The sequence below is a fragment of the Dendrobates tinctorius genome, unplaced genomic scaffold (genome assembly GCF_039654945.1).
Source record: "Dendrobates tinctorius isolate UK_male_01 unplaced genomic scaffold, ASM3965494v1 ptg000350l, whole genome shotgun sequence".
In the NCBI taxonomy this organism is placed as follows: Eukaryota; Metazoa; Chordata; class Amphibia; order Anura; family Dendrobatidae; genus Dendrobates; species Dendrobates tinctorius.
The window spans coordinates 235,772-261,036 of NW_027362016.1; positions in this window are offsets into that span (position 1 = coordinate 235,772).

The following is a 25,265-nucleotide window of genomic DNA, read 5'->3' on the forward strand; positions in this document are numbered from 1 at the left end:
TGGAGTGGCCGAGGAGGCTGCCCCCTGGCGGCCGTCGTTTTACACAGGGACCGTCAGGAGCAAGCCAACAGGACTCAATATCACAACAGTCGATACCAAGAGGGCAGCTCGTAGGGAAAAGAGTACAGAGGGAAACAGTAAGGAGATATGTAAGGAAGCTTTGGACACTGGGGAACTAGGGGTCCAAGCAAAGGAAAGAGAGTTCCTAGGGCTAATGGCAGAAGACAGAAGAGGAGGGGCAGGATCCAAGGACCACCAAAGGCTCAGGCAGCAGCCGACACTGCGGAGAGAACAAAAGCAAAGCAAAGCTGGGTAAAGCAGGTACAAAACTAGCATGCAAGGAAATACACGGGGACCTGAATTGCTACTAGGGAACTAATGCAATAATCAGGCGCCTCCTCTAGAAGGAAGCAGTCTGATATACCCTGTACATTACTGCTATTACCTGAACGGCGCTTCCGGGTTAGGGCATGTCAGCTCCATAAAACACTTGAAATGCGCGCAGCCGCATCCTAAGCCGACCTGGGGGCATGCGTGAGCACTGGGATCCCACAGCCGGCCGTGGAACAGGAAGCATCGGAGAGGCGTGGCGAAGCCTCCAACCAGCAGCACGCCAGGACGCCGGAGCAGGCAATACAGGGTAAGTGGCGGGAGACGAGGGAGCAGCAGAAGACGTAACACAGTTATACTCACCAGACGCCTATTCCACTGAAGCCCTCGTCTTCTGTAAGAAAACAAAAATAAAAAACAACAATATTCCTCACCTATCCGTCATTCTGTTGCACGCTGTAATCCATGTCTAGGGGATTAAAGTTTTCAACCTAGACGGTGCCAAGATGCAACCGTCCAGGCTGGGAACCATTGGTGACTGAACTGCTGCGAGTGCAGCCTCTGTGATTGGCGGTGATGTCATCGAGGTTTACTTCCAGTCAGCGAGGCTGCGTTCCCTGCCGGGCTGAACTGCCATGACCTCAGTTAGAACATGCTAGCACTGTGAGAGAAACGGACACACCTCCAGCGACTGTGATTGTTGTGCCCCTGCTAAGGTGTATGGGTCACTCTAGAGCAGTGGTCCCCAACCATTTTGCCCTTGAGAGCCACATTCAGCACTGAGAGAGGGGAGCGAGCCACATCCAGCTCCCACCCCCTACAAAGTAGTGTCAACCAAAGCCCCCATTACCGGTATAATGATAACCAAAGCTTTTCCACAGAAATCACTCCAAAGCCATACACTGAGATCTAGGGGTTCCCACAATACCCCCATTCAGTATTCTCCCATCAAGGACTCCCAACACGCTGTCACATCCAGCTTTGAGCACCTCCTCTCAGAGGTAGCACCATCCTCCTGCATACCATACCTAAAACATCTCTAAACCCCTAAGACCAGTTTATTTGCACCAGATCTGCTCTTCTGTGCAGGGCTACTCACAAAATTCACCATTTTGAGATGTACTCTTCATACCTGTTTGTTTCACGAGCCACAATTCATGGGACTGCAAGCTACATGTGGCTCCCAAGCTACAGTTTGGGGACCCCTGCTCTAGAGTACTATATGTGCCATGTGCACATAAACATTTACTAATAAAGGATGCTTAGTAATGCATTTGGAAAAAGAATGAACATGATATATAAATGCATCAGAGATGTAATTTGTGGTTACTGTATTATGAGTAAATCTTTAAAAGTCAAACATAAAATATACCGTATATGCAAAAATATGCAAAAACACGAGCGCACTGAAAATGATTTTCAGAAATATCACCTCCGGTACACTAATATTAGGTAATTGCATAAACAGAAATTGCAATTTTGTTACTTCTCCCTCTACCATGAAAATAATAAGCTTTCAATGTTTTTGGAAATCTAAATCTGTCTTAGGAGCCACTTTTTCACACACCTATAATAATCACAGAATGAGTGTTCATAAAAACGTTTGTTCACGATTAGGCTAGGGTCACACTAACCGACGATAAATACGGTCCGTATTTTACATGCATATGTAAAAAAATGCGTATTCTTGTATAATATTCAGGACTCGTTACCAGATGCGATATGACAATGCAAATGTTCTTATAAAAAAATGTAGTGGTTTATTTGGATACTTCCATCAAAGAAAAGATTATTACAGGAAAACATAAAAAATAGGTGAAAGAGAGATTGTCCATTTGTTCATAACTAAACTTGTAACCTTCTTTCCTGGAACTCTGAAAAAGACATGTGTCTTGTAGTGCGTAGCTTCACTGGATGGTAGTTGGATTACATACCAGCTGTCCGTAGTGTCATGGCCCAGCACAGATGACTCCTCGAATGTGTTTCATGGTGATAGGGAAGGAGAGAGCGAGCGCCACCCCTAGAGTGAGCCATGAATTATATACGTTTCTAAAAGCACGTGGTCTATATATATATGGATTTGACTTTTACCATGAGCTAAACTTAAAAATAACCTATGTAGTTGTCAGCATAAGACCATGTGTTCAGTACAGAACTGAGTGTAATAAGAAATTCACCCAATATTAATATTTAACAATTCCCCCTTTTGAGGGTGAAAGACATTAATTGGAACCCTCAAAATATAATGAGATCTTCTTTCTTCTTTTCTTCTTCTTTGACAAAATAATTTAATATCCATAATAATAATAATATCAGATTATTGTTATACGTACTCAATGACATAATTGATGTGAATTCATGTTATGGTAAGCCGTGAACAATATTCATATAAAATATGTATAATTATACTTCCCTAAATCTAAATTGAAGCATCTCAGGTCCAGTCATCATCATCTGATGTCATCTGGTCTTCATTTTGATGTCTTCTGTCTTCTTCTTGGTTCTTTTAAAACACAGGTTTTTCCTATTATAATAGCATATAGATGTTGTAGGAATCATGTCGTGTATCAAATCAAAGTCCATAAATTCAAATGTTGATAAGAAAACAAAGTCCATAGATGAAATGTAGCTTTAATATCTGTGCAGTGTCACCTTTTAAAACCTGGACTTATATTGGCTTGCCTTGGATATTTCTGGAATCCTCCATCGGTACTGGTCTTTGAACAGGTGTGACGTCTTTGGTCAGCAAAGCAAGGGTTAAAATGACTCTTCCTTGCTAAACATAGCACCATAACCAGTCCTCAGTCCTAATGCACAGGACATATGTCAGGGTTGTAGCTTCCTGACAATTACCTTCATTGTTCACCAGCTTTTCATTGAAGCTTTACAGGTGATTGAAAACCCTTGGAACTTGGTAAGTACATGATAACACAGTTCATCTCAGCATCATAGGATCATCGGCCTCTGGTTGTCAGGTTAGATACTTTAATTGTGACTGTCAGTGGTGGATACTGCACTTGTGACTGTCAGTGGTGGATACTGCACTTGTAATTAACACAGTCTATTATTCAGAAATCATAGCTTTGTTACCTTCTGGGACTTCTGGATAGCATTTTTCTTCTTGCAACTGATAAGAATTAATTGAATTTAGAAATATGAAAAGTCTTTAACGTAATTGAGTCACCCTCGCTTCACCCAGGGCTGAGGGGTACTCGGTATCGGGCCGGTGTCAGGGGGATGATGTGTCACAGCAGTGGTTACCCGGTCTGTGGCCCTGGGCCCCAATATCAATGGCGGTGGTGTTTGGTTGTAAGATAAAGTTCATGACGCCACCCGTGGTATTTGGCAAGTGAAGTGTTAGCCAACGCTGCGTGCAGATCCTCTGGGGCTGATGGTGTGTCGCAGCTTAGATGGTGTAGCTACCCACAGGTGAAGCTGTAACACCAGGGCAGTGTATAAGTGATGGGCACAGGGATGTAGCAGTGCCGACAGGTTAGGAAGCAGACACAACACAGCGGGGTGCAATTTCTGTACCTTTACTTGGTAACTGCAGTCCAGGGTCCGTATCACAGATGGCATTGGAGCAGGTTAGCCTGGAAGCAACTCAGGGATTCTCTCTCTCAGATGGGCTGTGCAGTCTCCCTAATAGCACTGTGTGTGTGAAGCACTCCAGTCCTTAGTTACTCTGAAGTTCCTCCTGTCAAATGTTCCTAGACTTCCACTTGCACAACAGACAGCTGTAGCCTCTCTCTCTGGGACTCCTTTCACTCTCCGAATCCCCGGCTCTCTATCCGTTTTGCTGTTGTGCCTCAAGTCTTCTAGGGGAGCAGGACATCTACAGCCTCCTACTCCTCGAGTATCTGTGGCAGGGCCGTTAGTACCCGTACCACCGTGGAGACCCGACTCCAGTTCTGTGCACTCTCAAGCTGAGGGAGCTCGCCTGCTGCAGCTCAACCTCCAGCTTCGTATTCCCCGTCTGCACACTTCACCCTCTGCAGACTAACTAACCCCTACTTCCTCCTGGCCCACAGAGATCACTCCTCCCCTTAATCCTGGGTCAGAGCTCCCCCTGCTGGTCAGGAGGGGAACTGTGTTGTATGCATGGATTGACTGTGAGAGAGTCCCATCATTGCCTCCTAGCCTGGCATTACCCTCCCCTGGAGGAAGGCAAAGCCAGTGTAGCGACCGTACTCCTGGGGGCACCACATTCCTCCCTAGTGAAAGTCAGCACTCCTGGGCTGAACAAAAGAAAACATAGATAAGATATAAACATTTGAACAATAATATTTGTACAAGATTTGAAAAAGGAAAAATGTACAAAAACCAAGTGTTTCCAAAAATGGTCCTATGATGATAAGTCCAGCATCAATGTCCATGGTCCATTCCTGGGCAAATGGTAAATTATTTATAAATAAAGTTTTTGACCACACACAAGTCCTGTTGTTCAGTGTCCATAAAAATCAAAGGGAACTCTTACAGGTTACCTGTAGGTACAAAAGCTTGAAAACAGTTACATATTTACATTTCAACAGTTTCATCATTCACATTTACTTTATATACGGTATCTAACTGGTAGTACTCCCTGTGTGGTACATGTAGATTTACGTAACACTGGTGCTGTAGTGTGTGAGGTACTGGGTACACTATTAGGGATTCTACCTGGCACAGGGATATGTGATTGTCTAGTGACTCTCGGACTCCCCAGGGGTACAACAGGCTCACCACTGGCAGGGCGAGGGTTCTCTGGCTCCACTGCTGGTGTGGCTTCTGCTACCTGATTCTCCTGATCTTCTCGAGTCACGTCCTCCTGTGCTTCCACTTGAGGGAATAACAACACTGGTACCACTATTGCATCATTAATTCTAGTCCAATTCGCAGGGAACTCCCAAGCACTGTGCTGACCTTCTCTTCCGCCTCTATCGGTTGGAGGTTATCGGATTCTTTTCTCTCTTTTAACTGGACAGGGCACAACTTCAAATGGTCCCTGGATACCGCTGCTGAGGTCTCTCCTCCATCTTTACTAACAAGGCATACTTTAGCATTATCAAAGTTTGAGGGCAGAATGGTGTAAGGTTCAGCCTCCCTTTCATCATCCAGCTTGTGCAACTTCCTCTTCCTTTTGAAGACTATTTCTCCCGGCGAAAAGGGGACAGCAGGTGCATTCTGATTGTAAAGTTTCTCCTGCCTTTGCCTTGCCTGGGCCAGACTCTTCTCCACACACTCCTGTACCCTTCTGTACTGCTGCTGCCTCTCCTTGTCCCAGTCAGTATCTGGTGACGTGGCCTCCGGCGTGAGGACTCCCATGTCCAAATCCACAGGCAGACTACCCGGTCTTGCTCTCATCAGGTAAGCTGGAGTACAGTTGGTAGAGTTCACTGGAATATGGTTGTAGAGGTCTACCAGATCTGGCAACTTCTCAGGCCACAGATTCCTCTCCTCCAAGGGCAGCGTCTTCAGCAGGTCAGTCACTACCTGGTTCATCTTCTCGCACATGCCATTGGTCTGTGGGTGATAAGGTGTTGTCCGGATCTTCTTGCAGCCATACAAGTTGCAGAACTCATGGAACACTTCTGCCTCAAAAGCTGGACCTTGATCTGTGAGTACTCTTTCAGGATACCCATGTGGCCTACAGAAGTGTTGTTGGAAAGCTCTGACTGCTGTCCTGGCAGTGAGATCTTTGACGGTTACAACTACCAGGAATCTTGAGTAGTGGTCCACAATGGTGAGAGCATAGCTGTGGCCTGACCGGCTTGGAACCAGCTTCACATGGTCCAGGGCTACCAATTCAAGGGGCTGTTTGGTGATGATTGGTTGCAGGGGAGCTCTCTGGCTGTCTCGATCCTTTTCTGCGCAGGTTACACCGTCCACACTCCCGGCACCACCTCTCAATGGCTTTCCTCATACCAGCCCAGTAGAACCTCTCTCGGAGCAATGCTTCCAACTTCTTCCATCTGAAGTGTCCAGCTCCTTGGTGGTATGCTTCCAGGACCATGGATGCCTCTCTCTTTGGGACTATTACCTGCCAGTACAGCTCATGTGTGCGGGCAATGATACTCCTCCGACACAGCTTCCCTTCGTAGATAAACAGCCGACCTCTCTCCTTCCACAGCTGCTGGGTTTCTTCAGCAGCATCCAACTCCGGACGCGAGTCAGCTCTTATCAACAGCTTTCACCAGGCGGACTGCTGGGTCACTATCTTGCGTTTCTGCCCAGTCATGATGGGGCAAAGGATTCAGGGTGACCTCCTTCAAGCCAGACCGTCTGTCTCTCACTCCTTGAGCACGTTGGGCCACCAGTGACCTGTGGAAGGGAGGCAGTTCGATCTCCTCCAGAGCCTCAGGGTCTTCTCCTGCATCTGGTAGGTTTGGCATCCTGGACAGCGCATCAGCATTGGCATTCTTGTGCCCCGCTCGGTACTTGATAGTGAACTCGTAATTGGACAGCCGAGCCATCCATCGCTGCTCCAGGGTACCTAGCTTTGCAGTATCCAAATGGGTCAACGGATTGTTATCCTTGAAGATTGTAAACTTGGCAGAGGCTAGGTGGTGCTTGAATCTTTCGGTGACAGCCCAGACTATAGCAAGGAACTCCAACTTGAAAGAACTGTAGTTATCAGGGTTCCTTTCGGTGGGACGCAATTTCCTGCTGGCGTAGGAGATCACTCTTTCTCTTCCATTCTGTACCTGAGACAGTACCGCTCCTAGTCCCACATTGCTGGCATCTGTGTACAGCACAAAGGGTTTCTCATAGTCTGGGTAGGCCAACACTTTGTCACCGGTGAGAGCCATTTTCAATCGGGTGAAGGACCTCTCCAACTCTTCAGTCCATTCAATGGTGGAATTCTTCTGCTTGTTCTTCTTGGACTGCCCCACCAAAAGGTTTTGCATAGGGGTAGCTATTTCAGTAAAGCCCTTGATGAATCTTCGGTAGTAGCCTACCAGTCCAAGGAATTGGCGTACCTCATGGAGGTTGCTGGGCTTTGGCCAGTCCCGGATGACTGTGATCTTGTCCGGATCTGGTGCCACACCTTCTGCACTGACCACATGACCGAGATATTGTACCTTGGGCTTCAGATGGTGGCATTTGGAGGGCTTCACCTTCAAGCCAAAATTGGACAAAGCTTCAAACACTTCAGCCAAGTGTTCCAGATGCTCTTCATAGGTTTTGGAGAACACGATGACATCATCCAGGTACAGCAGGACCGTTTCAAAGTTCATGTGTCCCAGGTAGCACTCCATCAGCCATTGAAATGTCCCTGGAGCAGTGCAGAGCCCAAATGGCATATAATTGAACTCACAGAGACCCATTGAAGCGGTAAATGCAGTTTTCTCTTTATCTGCCTCTGCCACGGGAACCTGCTAATACCCACTGATAAGATCCAAGGTGGAAAAGTAATTAGCAGTTTTAAGTGCAGCTAAGGATTCCTCAATCCTAGGTAATGGGTAGGCATCTTTATGTGTAATGCTATTAATCTTTCTGTAATCAACACACATTCTCATGGTACCATCCTTTTTCTTTACAAACACAATGGGAGCTGCCCAGGGGCTACAACTGTCTCTAATAACCCCAGCCTCCTTCATCTCCCTCAACATACTCTTAGCACACTGGTACTGTGTTGGGGGTATTGGTCTGTACCTCTCCTTTATGGGTGGATGGTCTCCTGTGGGGATATGATGTTGGACCCCTTTTGCCTGCCCAAAATTTAGTGGGTGTTTGCTGAATACCCGCTCCTACTCTTGTGTCACTCTGTAGACCCCATTTCTCTGGTATGAAGGTGTAGAGTCAGTTCCCACCTGCAGTTGCTGGCACCACTCCTCTGGCTGTTTCACAGAACCATTGTCCTCCACCTGATCAGATGAGACCAAAGGCTCTGCTGCCTGCAAAGAGTTGTTGTTAACGGTGAGCAGCTTAGCAACTCTGGCGTACCGAGGTATTGTGGCTTCCTCTTCCCCGCAAATCAGAAGACGTACAGGTACTCTCCCTTTCTTGACATCAACCCCCCTCTGGCTGTCAGGACCGTGGGCCTACTTTTGGAGTATACTGGTTCTACCAATGCCTGGTAATCTCTCCCTCTAAGACCTATGGCTGCCCGACACCATACCAACATTTCACATCTGGGGGGTTTTGCAATGGGGAAGGCATCACTCACTCTGACGCTGCCAATCTCGCCACCAGCGAGTTCCACTTGTTGCCTTTGCATCAGGGCTCGGATCTCCTTCTGCAGGACTCTGGTTCTACAGAATCAGCAGTTTCAGCCACCTGTTGCAACAAGACAATAACCTCGGACAGACAGTTTTCAATTACATTTGTACCCAGAGTCATCATAGGATTAAATTCACGTCTATCAATATCAACAATTATCAGACCTTGAGACTTTAATTCCACCCTCCCCACTTTGACAGTAATCTCCTTACATCCAATCTGCGGTAAGGTCTGACCATTACTAGCAACTACTGTCAGTTCATCAGTGGGACCACGGGTGAGTTCGGAATCAGCCCAATACCTCTTGTAAAGAGTATAGGGCATGGTGGTCACCTGCGAGCCATTGTCCAGCAAAGCGTTCATGGGGATACCATCAATCACCACAGGAAGGATTGGTCTCCCTCCCACATACTTGGCTCCCCAGTTCCTTGGGCCTGGGGATCCTACTCCTGGGGGTTGGCCCTCTGCCCCATGGGTTGCTCGTTTAAAGGACAGTACCTGGCAAGATGACCTGCCTTGTGACAGACGACAGATGGGACATCTGTCCTGGTCATAGCGATCGTTGGTCCTTTCTCGAAGTGGTGGGGCTCTCCTTCTCCGGAGCCACGGGACATCCTCTGGACTGGAAGCAAGCTGGATCTTGTCTTTGGAGGACATCTGTAGGGACTGCATGGTTTTAATGAGTGCAGCCATTCCTTTGGTCAACTCCTGGACCTGTAGACGCAGCTCCTCAGTGGGGTCCTTGTCCAAAGTCTGTGCATCGGCCTCCACAGGGATTATTTTTTTTGCAGGGTTATTATACGCAACTGTCCTTGGTGGGTACTGGACAAGAGGCCTTCAATGAACTCCTTCAACAGTTTATCTTCTTCCTTTACGCTGTCAGGATCAACTTGCTTGACTGCTCGCAGCGCCTCCTGCAGGTTGAGAGCATAGTCCCTAATACTGTCCTGCGCCCTCTGCTTGCAGCCAAAGAACCTCATCTTGATCTCAGCGGCAGTACGGGTGTCAAAAGTGCTCCTCAGCTTGGCCAGGACCTTTGCAACAGTCTCTTTATCCGTGTCCTGCCAGGCTTTCACTTCTCTCAGCGCTGCACCCGTGAGCTGTCCATTCAGGATATTTACTTTCTGGCTTTTAGACAGGGGGTAAACTTTAAACAAGCTTCACAGTCTCTCTTTAAACGCACTCAAGGTTTGTGACTCACCCAAGTACTGCGGTAGCCAGGCCGCTCCCGGTATGTAGGGCATCGACAGCGGCATGATGGGAACCACTGCGGTGGGTGCACCTCCTGGCGGGACCGCAGGGTTGGTGGCGGCATCCGCCACTACGTCAGCTTGTGGCGCGGACATCTTCTCCCCCCCAGTGAACGTTAGCCAGGGCCGGGTGGTTGTAGGAGCTCACCGGCAGCCGCTTCGTAGGCCCGATCCTCCGGGCTGTAGTCCTCAGCTCCTCCTCCTCTCGCGCGCTCTTCTCTCTTCCCATGCGGCACTTCACCGCTTTGCGCTCTGTGGCAGGCTCCGCCTACGAAGGCCCGCATCTTTCTTCCCGCACGCGCCAAGCAGCGTGGCAATGGCGGCAACTGGCGCCAAATTCACACAGTTCACTATCACAGTCTATGGCACACAGGACCTGGGGATACCGGGCTCCATAATCCTGTTCGTGACACCAAAATTGAGTCGCCCTTGCTTCACCCAGGGCTGTGGGGTACTCAGTACCGGGCCGGTGTCAGGGGGATGATGTGTCACAGCAGCGGTGACCCGGTCTGTGGCCCTGGGCCCCAATATCAATGGCGGTGGTGTTTGGCTTTAAGATAAAGTTCGTGACGCCACCCGTGGTATTTGGCAAGTGAGGTGTTAGCCAACGCTGTGTGCAGATCCTCTGGGGCTGATGGTGTGTCGCAGCTTAGATGGTGTAGCCCCCCACAGGTGAAGCTGTAACCCTAGGGAAATATGTAAAACATGCAAAATTGCTTGCGTTGAGAAACACGTGATGGTGTCTCCGCGGCTTCTGTTTTGCATGTTTTACATATTTCCCATAAGGGATGGGGGCAGTGCTCTAGAATCACTGCGTTGAGAAAGACGTGATGGTGTCTCCGCAGTGTCGGATGTTGATCTCCATGAGTTCATTCATCCTCCTCTTCATAGTCTTTTTACAAGGCATTGCTCCTACCAGCCAGTTTCCTACTCCACACTGATGAGGGGCAATACCCCGAAACAGCTGTATGTGGATGGATACCATGTTTTGGCATAGGTGGTTTCCTTCATTGGAGACTGCCCTTCCCGTGGTTGTTCCTTCACGGGCAAAGACCTGGCTGGTCATTGCTTGCGTTGAGAAACAAGTGATGGTGTCTCCGCGGCTTCTGTTTTGCATGTTTTACATATTTCCCATAAGGGATGGGGGCAGTGCTCTATAATCACTGCGTTGAGAAACACGTGATGGTGTCTCCGCAGTGTCGGATGTTGATCTCCATGAGTTCATTCATCCTCCTCTTCATAGTCTTTTTACTAGGCATTGCTCCTACCAGCCAGTTTCCTACTCCACACTGATGAGGGGCAATACCCCGAAACAGCTGTATGTGGATGGATACCATGTTTTGGCATAGGTGGTTTCCTTCATTGGAGACTGCCCTTCCCATGGTTGTTCCTTCCCGGGCAAAGACCTGGTTGGTCATTGCTTGCGTTGAGAAACACGTGATGGTGTCTCCGCGGCTTCTGTTTTGCATGTTTTATAAATATATGTTAAATTAGGAGGGCGCAGAGCGTGTACTTGGGGGCACGCTGGGTACAGGAGGGCGCAAAGCGCGTACTCGGGAGCATGCTGGGTACGAGAGAGTTCAGAGCGTGTACTGGGAAGCACGCCTGGGTACAAGAGAGTGCAGAGCGCATACTGGGAAGCACACCTGGGTACAAGAGAGTGCAGAGTGCGTACTGGGAAGCACGCATGGGTGCAAGAGAGTGCAGAGCGCATACTGGGAAGCACACCTGGGTATAAGAGAGTGCAGAGTGCGTACTGGGAAGCACGCCTAGGTACAAGAAAGTGCAGAAGCGTACTGGGATGCACGCCTAGGTACAAGAAAGTGCAGAAGCGTACTGGGATGCACGCCTGGGTACACGCAGGGACCTGAGTACAAAGAGCGACCATGCAATGCAGGAACCTAGCTGGCCTAGCAGGGAAGCAAAGTGATAATCAGACGACTCCCCTAACAGGAAGCAGCCTGATATACTAGTGGCTGCTGTAGGTCAGGAAAGACTTCCGCGTCAAGAGATTCACTAGGAATAAAAGGCCAGAGACGCGCGCGTCCGAGGCCTAAGCCGAGGATGGAGCACACGCAAGTCACCGGGTCCAGAGACCGACCATGAAACCGGAAGAGAGGACACCGCGCGGCACATACCTCATCCAGAGATCGGCCAGGATGCCGAAGCATGGTGAGTATGTCGAGGCGGCACGGCCTGGGGTGTAACAGGAATCTACACAATGTCTATTTCTACATTTCAATGCATTCAAGCCAAACAGGACCGGATCCATTAGCACCGTCTGGAAACAGTGCTTCTTGTTCCTCCGTAATAGAGCTAGATACTTTGTCCATGATTTTTGACGCCGTTGAGAGATTTTACAGCCTTTCCCCTGCAAGAACTGCAAGCAATAAGTTACCTTGTTTTTGCATATCTTTCTCTTGTGCATTGTGTTTGTGCTCAATTTCCGTAGTTACTGTTATTAGTCTTGCCTCCCTGTGTGGAGTATTCCTTGTTTAACTGCCTGTACAGTAAATCCTGTTAAACCCTTCTCTGTCTCCGGCTCTCCACTGCATCCAACGGGCTTCTTCCTTTTACAGCATCATGAGCAACAGGCGCTGCAGTGGCAGCAGCAGCAGGAGCAAGATGCATTGCTATTCCAGCAGCAGCAAGAGGCAGGGCCACCATCAGGGCATTGTTAGCCTCACTGGTGTAAGGGGCCCAGGAGCTGGAGGGCCCTGCCGTCAGAATTTTCATAAAGTGGAGCGCTGTGTGTGTGGAGGGAGCAGGAGTCACTGTGACAGATAGCTGGGAGAGGCAGCCAGTGCTGAGCAACAGGAGGGTGGGACTTTCCAGAGTCCAATCCTGGCTGAGCGTGGGCTTAGGCTAGTTTCACACTAGCGTTTATTCCATGCAGCGCACGGCGCCGCTAAGCCACGCCCCCTGCCAGCTCCCTGCCCGCCCCATCCGGTAATCGCCGCCTACTATCGCACATGGACGCATGCGATCTGCGCACCCTATCTTTAGCATAGGGTGCGCAGATCGTGCGCTGGCCGTGCGCTAGTAAGATTTTAGCGTGCGCTGCGCACTTTTGAAGGTGCGCCCGTGTGCGCCGAACACAGCAAGTTGCATTTTGGCGCGCTCGGCGCACCATCATAAGTGCGCAGCGCAAGCTAAAATCCTACTAGCCTACTAGCACATGGCCAGCGCACGATCTGCGCACCCTATGCTAAAGATAGGGTGCGCAGATCGCATGCGTCTATGTGCGATAGTAGGCGGCGATGACCAGATGGGGCGGGCAGGGAGCCGGCAGGGGCAGGGCTTAGCGGCGCCGTGCGCTGCATGGAATAAATGCTAGTGTGAAACTAGCCTTAGTGCAGTTACAGTATTCTCCCGTCACAGCCATGAGTGAGTCACTGAGTACTGCAGCAGTAGCAGCACAGCCCCCAGCCCCCCCCCGGTGAGTGTCTGAGCCTGTGTTGTGTAAGTGTATGGCTGGTTTCCTGTCAAGCTCCAGTCCAGTCCCTGCAGCAGACGTATCCTCGGTGAGTCGGCTGTGTGCTCAGTGATGGCGTCAGTCATACTATCAGCACAGCAGCCGCTCACTGAGGACACTGCAATGTCCTGAGTCTGACCCCTGTCTGTATCATGAAAAGAGCAGAGCTGAGTGACCCCTCACCTCCTGCAGAGAAGCATAAGACCCATTAGCCCAACCTGCCCCCTGACAGGACACAGCAGCCCCCTCTCAAGGTTCCCTGCATTTAGTCTCCAAACTTGTCTAAAAATCTTCAGTCTTCAGTATGGAGCAGTGGTGTCCCGTCAGGAGGCAGAGGGGGCACAGAAAGCCTTATCCTTCTCTGTTCTCTGGGGGGGGCAGGGGTCCAGAACACCGCTCAACAGGATTTATAGCTGATGAATAGGCTCACCTTCTAGAGATGTTATGTAAGGTTGGAGTCACACTAACCGACGAGAAATATGGTCCGTATTTTACATGCGTAATACGGAGAAATGTCCCCTAAATAGTGCTCCGTATGTCATCTGTAATCAAGGTGTGGTCGCGTATTTTGCACATGTAAGCATCCGTTTGTAATCCGTACAAAAGACCAGGGGATGGTAGGAGGAACCAGAGCACATGAAAGACAGGAGATACAGGACGGATCAGGAACACAGGGCAGAGTACGGAGTACAGGACGGAGTATGGAGTGCAGGGCAGAGTACGGAGTACAAGGCAGAGTATAGAGTACAGGACGGAGCACTGAGTGCAAAATGGAGTACAGAACTGAGTGCAGAGTACAGGACGGGGTACGGAGCACAGGATGAAGTACAAGAGTGCAAGACGGAGTACCGGACTGAGTGCAGAGTACAGGACGGGGTACGGAGCACAGGACGGAGTACAAGAGTGCAAGGCGAAGTATAGGAGAGAAGTTGCAGGGAGGAACCCCACAACTCAGCCAGAATACCCCAAGGGTTAGCACACGATAATCAGGCGTCTCCACCATCTTGGAGATGCCTGATATACCCCATGTTGCTGGCTGATTGGGCGACCAGGCCTCTGGGTGGCCGCTGCAGGGTTAAGAGATCTGCAGAGCGAGCGCCCGCGGCCTAGGACACCTGCAAGTGACGAGGCACGTGCCGGGAGGACGGGAGCGAGGAGGAGGCGGGCACAGCACGGCGAGGCAAGGGCCGGTGAGTACAGGCAGCGGCAGGCCCCACCACTGCTGGAACGGCAGCGGCCACCGCCACCGCCATGACAGTACCCCCCGTCTACGTCTCCCCCTCCTGAGGTTGGACAAAAACTTCCTTAAAAGAGGAGCATTGACATTCTCCCTAGGTTCCCAGGACCTCTCCTCAGGACCGAAACCCTTCCAATCGATGAGGAAAAGATTCGCCCCCAAACTTTTTTCATGGCAAGAATATCCTTTACCTCAAAGATGTTATTGGCCCCTACTGGCTGAGGGGAGGGAGGTGGGACTGGGCGATACCGATTAAGAACAACAGGTTTAAGGAGCGAGACATGGAAGGCGTTAGGGACCCGGAGTGAAGCCGGCAACCTCAATTTATAAGCCACGTTGTTAATGCGTCCAAGAACCTCAGATGGGCCGATGTACCGGGGGCCCAGTTTGTAAGAAGGCATCTTCAAGTGGATATGCTTAGTTGACAGCCAGACTTTGTCTCCAGGTTGGTATGGCGGAAGATCCCTGCGTCTCTTGTCTGCATGTTTCTTAATCCGGATACTGGATCTTTCAAGTGCCTCTCTGGTCTCCTTCCAGACTTGAGAAAACTCGGAAGAGAGGGCATCTGCTGCGGGAACACCAGAAGGCGTGGAGAGAGGTAGTGGAACACCAGGGTTCTGGCCAGAAAATACGAAGAACGGTGTTTTAGTGGTGGACTCATTAGGATGGTTGTTGTGGGCGAACTCTGCCCATGGCAGAAGAGACACCCAGTTGTCTTGATGGGCGTTAGAAAAGTGATGCAGGTAGGCTGCTAATACCTGATTGATCCGTTCTACTTGCCCATTGGACTGAGGATGATAAGCGGAGGAGAAGTCCAGAAATATATCCATGAGCTTGCTGAGTGCTCTCCAAAAACGGGAGGTAAACTGGACCCCTTGATCGGAGACAATTCGTTGAGGGAGTCCATGAAGCCTGAAGATCTGGTGAATGAAGACCTTGGCTAGCTCAGGTGCTGTAGGTAATCCGGGCAATGGGACAAAATGGGCCATTTTGGAGAAGCGATCGACCATACTAGGATAGTAGTACACCCGGAAGAGCGAGGTAGATCGGTAATGAAGTCTATACCAATCTGTCGCCAAGAAGCCTCAGGAGGAGGCAACTGGTGAAGCAGGCCGGATGGCAGACTCATGGGCACCTTGTTCTGGGCACAAGTCGTGCAAGAGGCTACGAAATCTGTCACATCTTGACGAAGAGAAGGCCACCAATAGTAGCGAGAGAGGAGACTGAGGGTTTTCTTGACCCCGATGTGGCCCGCAATCTTGGAGGAATGCCCCCAGTCTAGGACTTCTGACATCTTATTCTGTGGGACGAAGGTCTTGCCTGGCGGAATGGAGTAGAGTATCACGGGTGCCACGGTGATAACTTTGGCAGGCTCAATGATGTATGAAGGAGCCTCTTCAGTCTCAGGAGATTGCAAGGACCTGGATAGGGCGTCCGCCTTGGTGTTCCTATCCCCAGGCCGAAAATGGAGTTTGAAATCAAAGCGGGAAAAATACAGAGACCACCGGGCTTGCCTGGAGTTGAGCCTTTGTGCAGATTGAAGATACGCCAAATTCTTGTGGTCCATGAAGATTGTGAATGAATGGACCGCCCCCTCCAGAAGATACCGCCACTCCTCCAGAGCCATCTTAATGGCCAGTAATTCCCCATCTCCAATTGAATAGTTGCAATTTGCAGGAGAGAATGATTTGGAGAAGAATCCACAAGGCACCAACTGGCCAGAAGACGTTCGCTGGAAAACGACCGCCCCTGCTCCAGTGGAGGACGCATCCACTTCTAGGATGAAGGGCCTATTAACTATCGGCCAATGTAAAATCGGGGCGGTAGCAAAGGACCGTTTCAAGGGAAGAAAGGCGTCTTCGGCCTCTGGAGGCAAGACATTAGTTTTGGTCCTTTTTCGGGTCAAAGCGGAGATGGGCTTGGTCACTGAAGAGAAGCGGGGAACGAACTGCCTGTAATAATTTGCGAACCCCAGGAACCGTTGGATGGCTTTTACTCCGACCGGACGTGGCCATTTGAGTACAGCAGAGAATTTCTAGGGGTCCATCTTCACCCCGGAGTCCGTGATAATATACCCTAGTAACGGCAATGAGGTTTGCTCGAACAGGCATTTCTCTAATTTGGCATAGAGTCGGTTCTCCCATAGGCGTTGCAGGACTAGCTGAACACTCCTCCTGTGGATGGATAGGTCAGGTGAAAAGACGAGGATGTCGTCTAGATACACGACGACACATGAGTATAGTAGGTCTTGGAAGATCTTATTAACGAACTCCTTGAATACCGACGGTGCATTGCAGAGACCAAAAGGCATAACCAAATACTCATAATGGCCGTCTCGAGTATTGAAGGCTGCCTTCCACTCGGATTCGGATCAAGTTATAGGCTCCCCGCAGATCCAATTTGGTAAAAATCCGGGCCCCTCTCAAACGGTCAAAGAGTTCAGGGATTAGCGGAAGAGGATATCTATTTTTGACTGTGATACTGTTCAAGCCTCGGTAATCAATACACGGCCGAAGGGACCCGTCTTTCTTCCAGACAAAAAAAAACCCTGCTCCAGCAGGAGAAGATGACTTCCGAATAAAACCCCGAGCCTAGGTTCTCCCGGATGTATTCAGACATGGACGCAGTCTCTGCCGGAGACAATGGGTAAGTTCTCCCCCTGGGGGGAGTAGCTCCCGGAATCAGCTCAATTGGGCAATCATAGGATCGATGTGGAGGCAGGGTCTCTGCCTCCTTCTTGCTGAAGACATCGGCATACGAGTGATAAGCCGTGGGAAGCCCAGGAAGATCGGTAGGAGCGTGCAGTGGTCCCGGACGAGGTACCGATAACAAGCAATGCTCATGGCAGGGGTGTCCCCAGCGCAGGATCTCCCCAGAACCCAAGTCCAAAATGGGCTCATGTAAGCACAGCCATGGTAGGCCAAGAAACACGACGTGGGACAAATTAGGCAGAACATAAAAGACGATCTTCTCCTGATGAAGAGTTCCAACTTGTAACTCCACCTCGACAGTGACCATGGTGATGGGTTCAGGAAGCGGTGTGCCATCCACAGAGGTGATAGTGTGAGGATTTTCCAGAGTAACCACCGGAATCCGGAACTGGTCCACTTCCTTGAGCCGGATGAAGTTACCAGCCGCACCCGAGTCCATATACGCCTCCACAGATCTACGCTCCCGACCTAAAACAGAGCGGAAATGGTAAGGGGCAGAGAGGAATCAGTATCACCTAGGGAGGCCTCTCTTACCTGGCCTAGGTGGAGGCGTTTCCCGGCCTCACTGGGCAAGTACGCACAAAATGATTAGCCCTGCCACAGTAAAGGCATAGCCCTTGCGTTCTCCTCTCCCTGCGTTGTTGCTTGGTCAACTTTACTCGGTCCACCTGCATGGGCTCAGGAGTGGAGTTACTAGGAGACGCCGGGGAGCGGGGAATGGGTGCTTGATATAAAGGGTTTTCTCTCTCTAACTGACTCTCAGGAGCGTTCTTGAAACCGTAAATCAATACTGGTGGCTAGGGATATTAGATCCTCCAGGGTGGTAGGGGTATCCTGGCTGGCAAGCTCATCACTTATTTTGCTCGAGTCCCCTCCAAAAGGCCCCAACCGAGGCCTCATTATTCCACCCCAGCTCACAGGACAGTGTCCGGAAGCGGATGGCATACTGTCCTATGGTAAGAGAACCCTGACAGAGATTGAAAAGAGCCTCAATGGTGGTGGCCACGCGTCCAGGCTCATCAAATACCCTGCGGAAAGTGTCTAGAAAGTTCTGTATGCTGGATACCACCGGGTCATCTCTCTCCCACAGGGGGTTCACCCAAGCTAAGGCCTTCCCCTCAAGATGGGACACAATAAACACTACTTTGGCTCGATCAGAGGCAGAAGCTCGAAGTGCTGCCGGCACTGATTTAAAAACCCCCAACTTAACTTGGGGTTGCCGCTAAACCTGGGAGGTTTCCCTAAACGTGGTGGCGGGTGAGATACGGGGTCCCGAGGTTGAGCCGAAGCGGCAGCAGAGGACTGCAGGGACAAAAGTCGGTCGTCAACGGACGCCATGTAACTCAGAATATGAGGCTGGGCATCACGCTGCTGCGCGAGCTCCTGCTGAAGCCCGACTAGCAACGGGGTGTTCCCTGGGTCAGTAGTTTGTAAGGCGAAAAGGCGGGTGTCCATGGATTTCATAAAGGACATTATTCTGGTCTGGTTCTCACGCAAAAAAAGCAATTCTATCTGCGTGGCCGCCGAGACGCTAGCAGGGTCCATGGCCTGATTATGCTGTGACGACCAAGGAAGGCAACGTCCGAGAGTGGACCCTCTGGATCGCGGTACTGGAGCTCCCGAGGATGAGCGCGCCAGGTAGAACCGACCCCTATACAGGGACCATTAGGGGCAGGCCCTCAGAAGACAGATACCGCGACTGCTAGAACCAAGAGGGGCGGCTCAAAAGACCAGGGGATGGTCGGAGGAACCAGAGCACAGGAAAGACAGGAGATACAGGACGGATCAGGAACACAGGGCAGAGTATGGAGTTCAGGACGGAGTATGGAGTTCAGGACGGAGTACTGAGTGCAAAACGGAGTACAGGACTGAGTGCAGAATACAAGACGGGGTATGGAGCACAGGACAGAGTATAAGAGTGCAAGACGGAGTACCGGACTGAGTGCAGAGTACAGGACGGGGTACGGAGCACAGGACGGAGTACAAGAGTGCAAGGTGAAGTACAGGAGAGAAGTTGCAGGGAGGAACCCCACAACTCGGCCAGAATACCGCAAGGGTTAGCACACGATAATCAGACGTCTCCACCATCTTGGAGATGCCTGATATACCCCACGCTGCTGGCTGATTGGGCGACCAGGCCTCTGGGCGGGCGCTACATGGTTGAGATCTGCAGAGCGCGCGCCCGTGGCCTAGAATGCCTGCACGTGACGAGGCACGCGCCGGGAGGACAGGAGCGAGGAGGAGGCGGGCACAGCGCGGCGAGGAAAAGGCCAGTGAGTACAGGTGGGCCCCGCCTCTGCTGGAATGGCGGCGGCCACCGCCGCCGCCGTGACATAGACCTTCTGAGCACACTGCGTCGCACTTGCGGAACTCCACTATAGACGCTGACTATGGTGGAGTGTTGAGCACATACACCGTGGCGTGCAGAGCCACCGGTGGACACTGATGCCAGTCTCAGACTCTGCCTCTACCTATACCTAAGCCTAGGAGTTTAACAGGCTAGGCTGCACAACACATGCGTACCAAGGGTAGGGGTTTCTTAATGAGTCATTCACCAGAGACATTCATACATGCATACAACACTCACTCCTCATAGTCTGGTAATGCAGTCTATACTAGTGCATGGCCGAGCGGCCATGCGACCCTTTTATAGCAGCGTCCTTCTGGGACCTTCCTGATGGTCTAATCCAAGCTGGAGAAGGACCTGAGCACATGACCTCCGATCTTCAATGGGAGATCGTCCCACGGGCATGCTCAGTGGACCGAATGGGGGACTTAGTCCCTGGAGTAGCTCGCTGCTGACCAGCATGCGTTGCGATAGCTGGACCAGAGGTGGCAGCAGCAGCCAAACACACAGAGCTAGTCTGGGCAGCGCACTGGGACAGAAGATTCTGCTGAGCAGCCTCTTCTGTGGCTGAAGAGGAATGGGAGATTGCCGGAAGCAAGGCTCGGGATTCCTGCTGTGCAGCGACAGGAACCTGACACCTTACAGTACTGCTGTAAGTAGAAACTGTGATATAAGCGGTGCAGGACACCCACGGGAACTAGTCAGAGGAGGACTAGCGTGTGTAGTGACTGCAATCTAAAGGATGCTGTGTACTATGGAGTGGTGTGAACTGAACACTGATACTATGCACTAAAGTTATATGCAACTGTGTGAATTTGGACTTATGTGTGAAGACAACACATTAAACAGACTTTTGTGTTTGAATTTTGTGGGTCACTGCCTCAGAAGACTGGAGAAGAGAAAATGTTGTTCCTATCTTCAAAAAGGGGAAGAAGGTGGACCCAGGCAACTATAGGCCGGTGAGTCTGACTTCTATACCAGGAAAGATCTTTGAACAAATTATTAAACAACATGTATGTAAGTATCTGGATAAGAATGAAGTGATTAAACAGAGTCAGCATGGGTTTGTAACTAATAAGTCATGTCAGACTTAGGCCTCTTTCACACTTCAGTTATTTGCATCAGTTAAAATCCGCCAAAAAGGCAGACAAGCGGATCCGTTCTCAACTGATGTGAACGGATGGCACAGGATCCATTTTTAGACGGATCCTGAAAATGATGAAATTTAAAGGAACAGAGAGAGAGAGAGAGAGAGAATTTTTTGTCCGGCACCCAGACAGATTTTGGGGTTAATTCAGGGTCTGGAGGATCCGCCGGCAAAAAAAAACGTTGCAAGCTCCATTTGGAAATCTTTGAGGATGTTGACGGACACTAACATTGTGGCGGATCCTCAAAAAAACGGATGCAACGGACGGCAATCAGTCAGGATCCGCCAATAATGAAAGTCAATGGGGAAAAAAACGGATCCGCAAAGAAAAATGGCGGATCCGTTTTTTTTCAAAATTGGCGGATCTTGACTGATTGTCAAAAATGGAAGTGTGAAAGAGGCCTTACTTAATTTCCTTCTATGACAGAATCACTGATTGGGTGGATCAAGGAAATGCTGTAGATATAGTATATCTTGACTTCAGCAAAGCATTTGACAAAGTATCTCACACAATCCTTATTGAAAAAATGACTAAGTATGGAATGGACAAGGCAACTGTTAGGTGGAGTCATAACTGGCTTAGTGATCGGACCCAAAGAGTGGTCGTAAATGACTGCACATCCAGTTGGAAGAATGTCTCAAGTGTGGTACCACAGGGCTCTGTCCTGGGCCCTGTATTGTTCAACATCTTTATCAACGATTTAGATGAAGGAATTGAGGGTAAACTGATTACATTTGCTGATGACACAAAGCTAGGAGGGATAGCTAATACTAGAGAAGAGAGAGAGAGAGAGAAGATTCAAAAAGATATAAATAAATTGGAGCAGTGGGCAGCAACTAACAGAATGATTTTTAACAGGGAAAAATGAAAAGTACTTCATCTGGGCAATAAAAATGAAAAAAGCATATACAGAATGGGAGGAATAGGGCTAAGCAACAGCTCATGTGAAAAAGACTTGGGTATACTAATAGATCACAGACTGAATATGAGTCAACAGTGTGATGTAGCAGCAAAAAGGCAAATGCAATTCTAGGATGTATTAACAGAAGCATACAGTCTAGATCACGTGAAGTCATTATTGCCCTCTACTCCTCTTTGGTCAGACCTCATCTGGAATACTGTGTCCAGTTTTGGGTGCCACATTTTAAAAAAGACATCAACAAACTGGAGCAAGTTCAGAAAAGAGCGACCAGAATGGTGACCGGTCTGCAAACCCTGTCTTATGAGGAAAGGTCGCAGGATTTGGGAATGTTTAGTTTGCAAAAGAGAAGACTGAGAGGAGACTTAATAACTGTCTACAAATATCTCAAGGGCTGTCACATTGTAGAAGGATCATCTTTATTCTCATTTGCACAAGGAAAGACTAGAAGCAATGGGATGAAACTGAATGGGAGGAGACACAGATTAGATATTAGAAAAAACTTTTTGACTGTTAGAGTAATCAATGAGTGGAACAGGCTGCCACGAGAGGTGGTGAGTTCTCCTTCAATATAAGTCTTCAAACAGAGGTTGGACAAACATCTGTCTGGGATGATTTAGCAAATCCTGCTTTGAGCAGGGGGTTGGACTAGATGGCCCAGGAGGTCCCTTCCAACTCTACGATTCTATGATTCTTCACTGCGTACGGTGCTACCACTGCCTTACAATAGCCTGTAACACACATAATAGGGGGAAGATGGGAAACCGACAGGGACTTAAAGGCTAACTATTGTTATACTGTGATGACTCCGGAGTGCACCCTCTGGGTCTAGGCACTGTGATAAAACACTCCGGGATCGCCTTTGCTGGGGTCAAAGGTCACGTGCGTTCAGCATGAAACTCAGGCGCAGAGCTGGATTCGGGTATAACTGACACTGGGTCAGGTTTATTCAAGGTGAAAGCAATGCATAAAGAAATAAAACATAAAACAAATCCTTGCCTGTCCGGCACTAACTAAACAAGGTACAACCTAACTACCAACTGGCGGGCTTCCCCCGTCCAGCCAAACCACAGTTGCAGTGGGCACTGCTTCCACTCACGTGTGTGTCTCTCACACAGACAGGCTCTCTGTGTTCCCAGGCTGAGACACTCACACAACCACCTGGCATCCTTTTATATCCACCTCCCATTATCCATTAGTAAGCAGGTGCGATACTGACCAGACTAGGCCACATAGGAAAGGAATCTGGGCGAGATATACCTGCCCTCATCCACTATTCCTACATGATTCTCACATATCCCCCCCCTCTGCTCAGACCACTCCGGTCGAGCAATGACACCCGCCAAACAGTGCACTCAGGACAGGGCATCTGCGTTTCCCATCTGTACTCCTGGGCGGTGCTCCACCGTAAAAGTGTAGGCCTGCAGGGCAAGGAACCACCGGGTCACCCGGCCATTCCGTTCCTTGTTTAAGTGCATCCACTTGAGAGGGGCATGGTCAGTGATCAGCCTGAACTTTCGGCCCACCAGGTAATATTTGAGGGCCTCTAGAGCCCACTTAATGGCGAGGCACTCTTTTGCTACGACGGCATACCTTTGCTCGTGTTTATTCAGCTTCCTGCTGAGATGGAGGACTGGGTGTTCCACTCCGTCCCTCACTTGTGAGAGTACGGCCCCGATACCGGTATCAGAGGCATCCGTTTGTACCACAAACTCGCTGCGGAAGTCCGGAGTCACCAGTACGGGCTGAGAGCAAAGTGCCCGTTTTAGGCTATGGAAGGCTTCTTCAGCCGCTAAACTCCATTTAAACATGACGGAGTCTTTCCCTTTTGTAAGATCCGTCAGGGGGGTAGCGATGCCTGCAAAATTGGGTATGAACCGGCGATAATAGCCGGCGATCCCCAGGAAGGCTTGCACCTGCTTCTTGTTGACAGGTTGTGGCCAGTCCTGAACCGCCTGAATCTTATCAACCTGGGGTTTAACAACACCCCTCCCAATTACATACCCCAAATACCGGGCTTCTTCTAGCCCGATGTGACATTTCTTGGGGTTCGCGGTTAGACCTGCCTCCCACAGGTCGTCAATCACAGCTTGTACTTTCTGGAGATGAGTCTCCCAGTCCAAGCTGTAAATGACAATGTCATCCAAATAGGCCAAAGCATACCGCCTATGTGGCCTCAAGACTCGATCCATCAGTCTCTGGAAGGTCGCCGGTGCCCCGTGCAGTCCAAACGGCATATACACATACTGAAATAAACCTTCCGGCGTAGCAAATGCCGTCTTTTCTCTGGCAGCCTCAGCCAGAGGGATCTGCCAATACCCCTTTGTTAGGTCTAGGGTCGTAATATACCGGGCTTTTCCTAACCGGTCTATTAACTCGTCGACCCGGGGCATGGGGTAGGCATCAAATTTTGAGACCGCATTCAGTTTCCTGAAGTCATTGCAGAACCGGATGGTGCCGTCCGGTTTAGGAATTAGCACAATCGGGCTGGACCACGCACTGTGCGATTCCTCAATGACTCCTAACTCTAGCATTGCCTTCACTTCTCGGGAAACGGCTTCACGGCGCGCTTCCGGGATTCGGTAGGGCTTTACGTGAACTGTGACACCAGGTTCCGTTACGATGTCATGTTTCATTAGCATAGTCTGCCCGGGTTTTTCTGAGAAAAACTTTTGGTTGTGAAGTAGAAACTGCCTGACTTCAGTCTTTTGCCGCTCCGAGAGAGTCTCTGCAACCCGTACCTCCGGTACGGTATGCGAGCAGACGGGTCGGGCCAGCTCCGCTGACAAGGCAGACCGATCTTTCCAGGGTTTTATCAGATTTACATGATAAATCTGTTCAGGTTTTCGTTTACCTGCCTGGTATACTTTGTAGTTTACTTCACCAACTCTTACCTTAATCTCAAAGGGGCCCTGCCACTTTGCCAGGAACTTACTGTCCACCGTGGGGACCAGGATCAACACCCTATCTCCGGGTGCAAACGTACGGATCTTGGCGCCCCTATCATAGATTCTTTTTTGGGCTCCTTGAGCCTGTATCATGTGTACTTTGACGATAGGCATAACAGCCGCAATACGGTCCTGCGTTTGTGTGACGTGATCTATCACTGTTTTAAATGGAGTGACCTGACCCTCCCAGGTTTCTTTTGCAACGTCTAACAGTCCGCGAGGACGTCGGGCGTACAATAACTCGAAAGGCGAGAATCCCGTGGAAGACTGGGGTACTTCCCTGATGGCAAAAAGCAAATACGGAAGTAAATAGTCCCAGTTCTTCCCATCCTTGTCTATCACCTTTCTCAGCATCTGCTTCAGAGTTTTATTGAACCGTTCGACCAACCCGTCTGTTTGAGGGTGATACACGGATGTGCGTAACGGTTCGATTTGTAACAATCGGCAGAGCTCCTTCATTACCCTGGACATAAAGGGGGTCCCCTGGTCGGTGAGTATCTGTTTTGGTATACCGACCCGACTAAACACATGCACCAGGTCCTTGGCAATCGTCTTGGTGGCCGTGTTACGCAAAGGGATGGCCTCCGGGTAACGAGTGGCATAATCCAAGATGACCAGGATATGTTGGTGTCCACGTGCAGACCGTGGAAGGGGCCCAACTAAATCCATCCCAATCCTCTCTAACGGGACTTCAATAA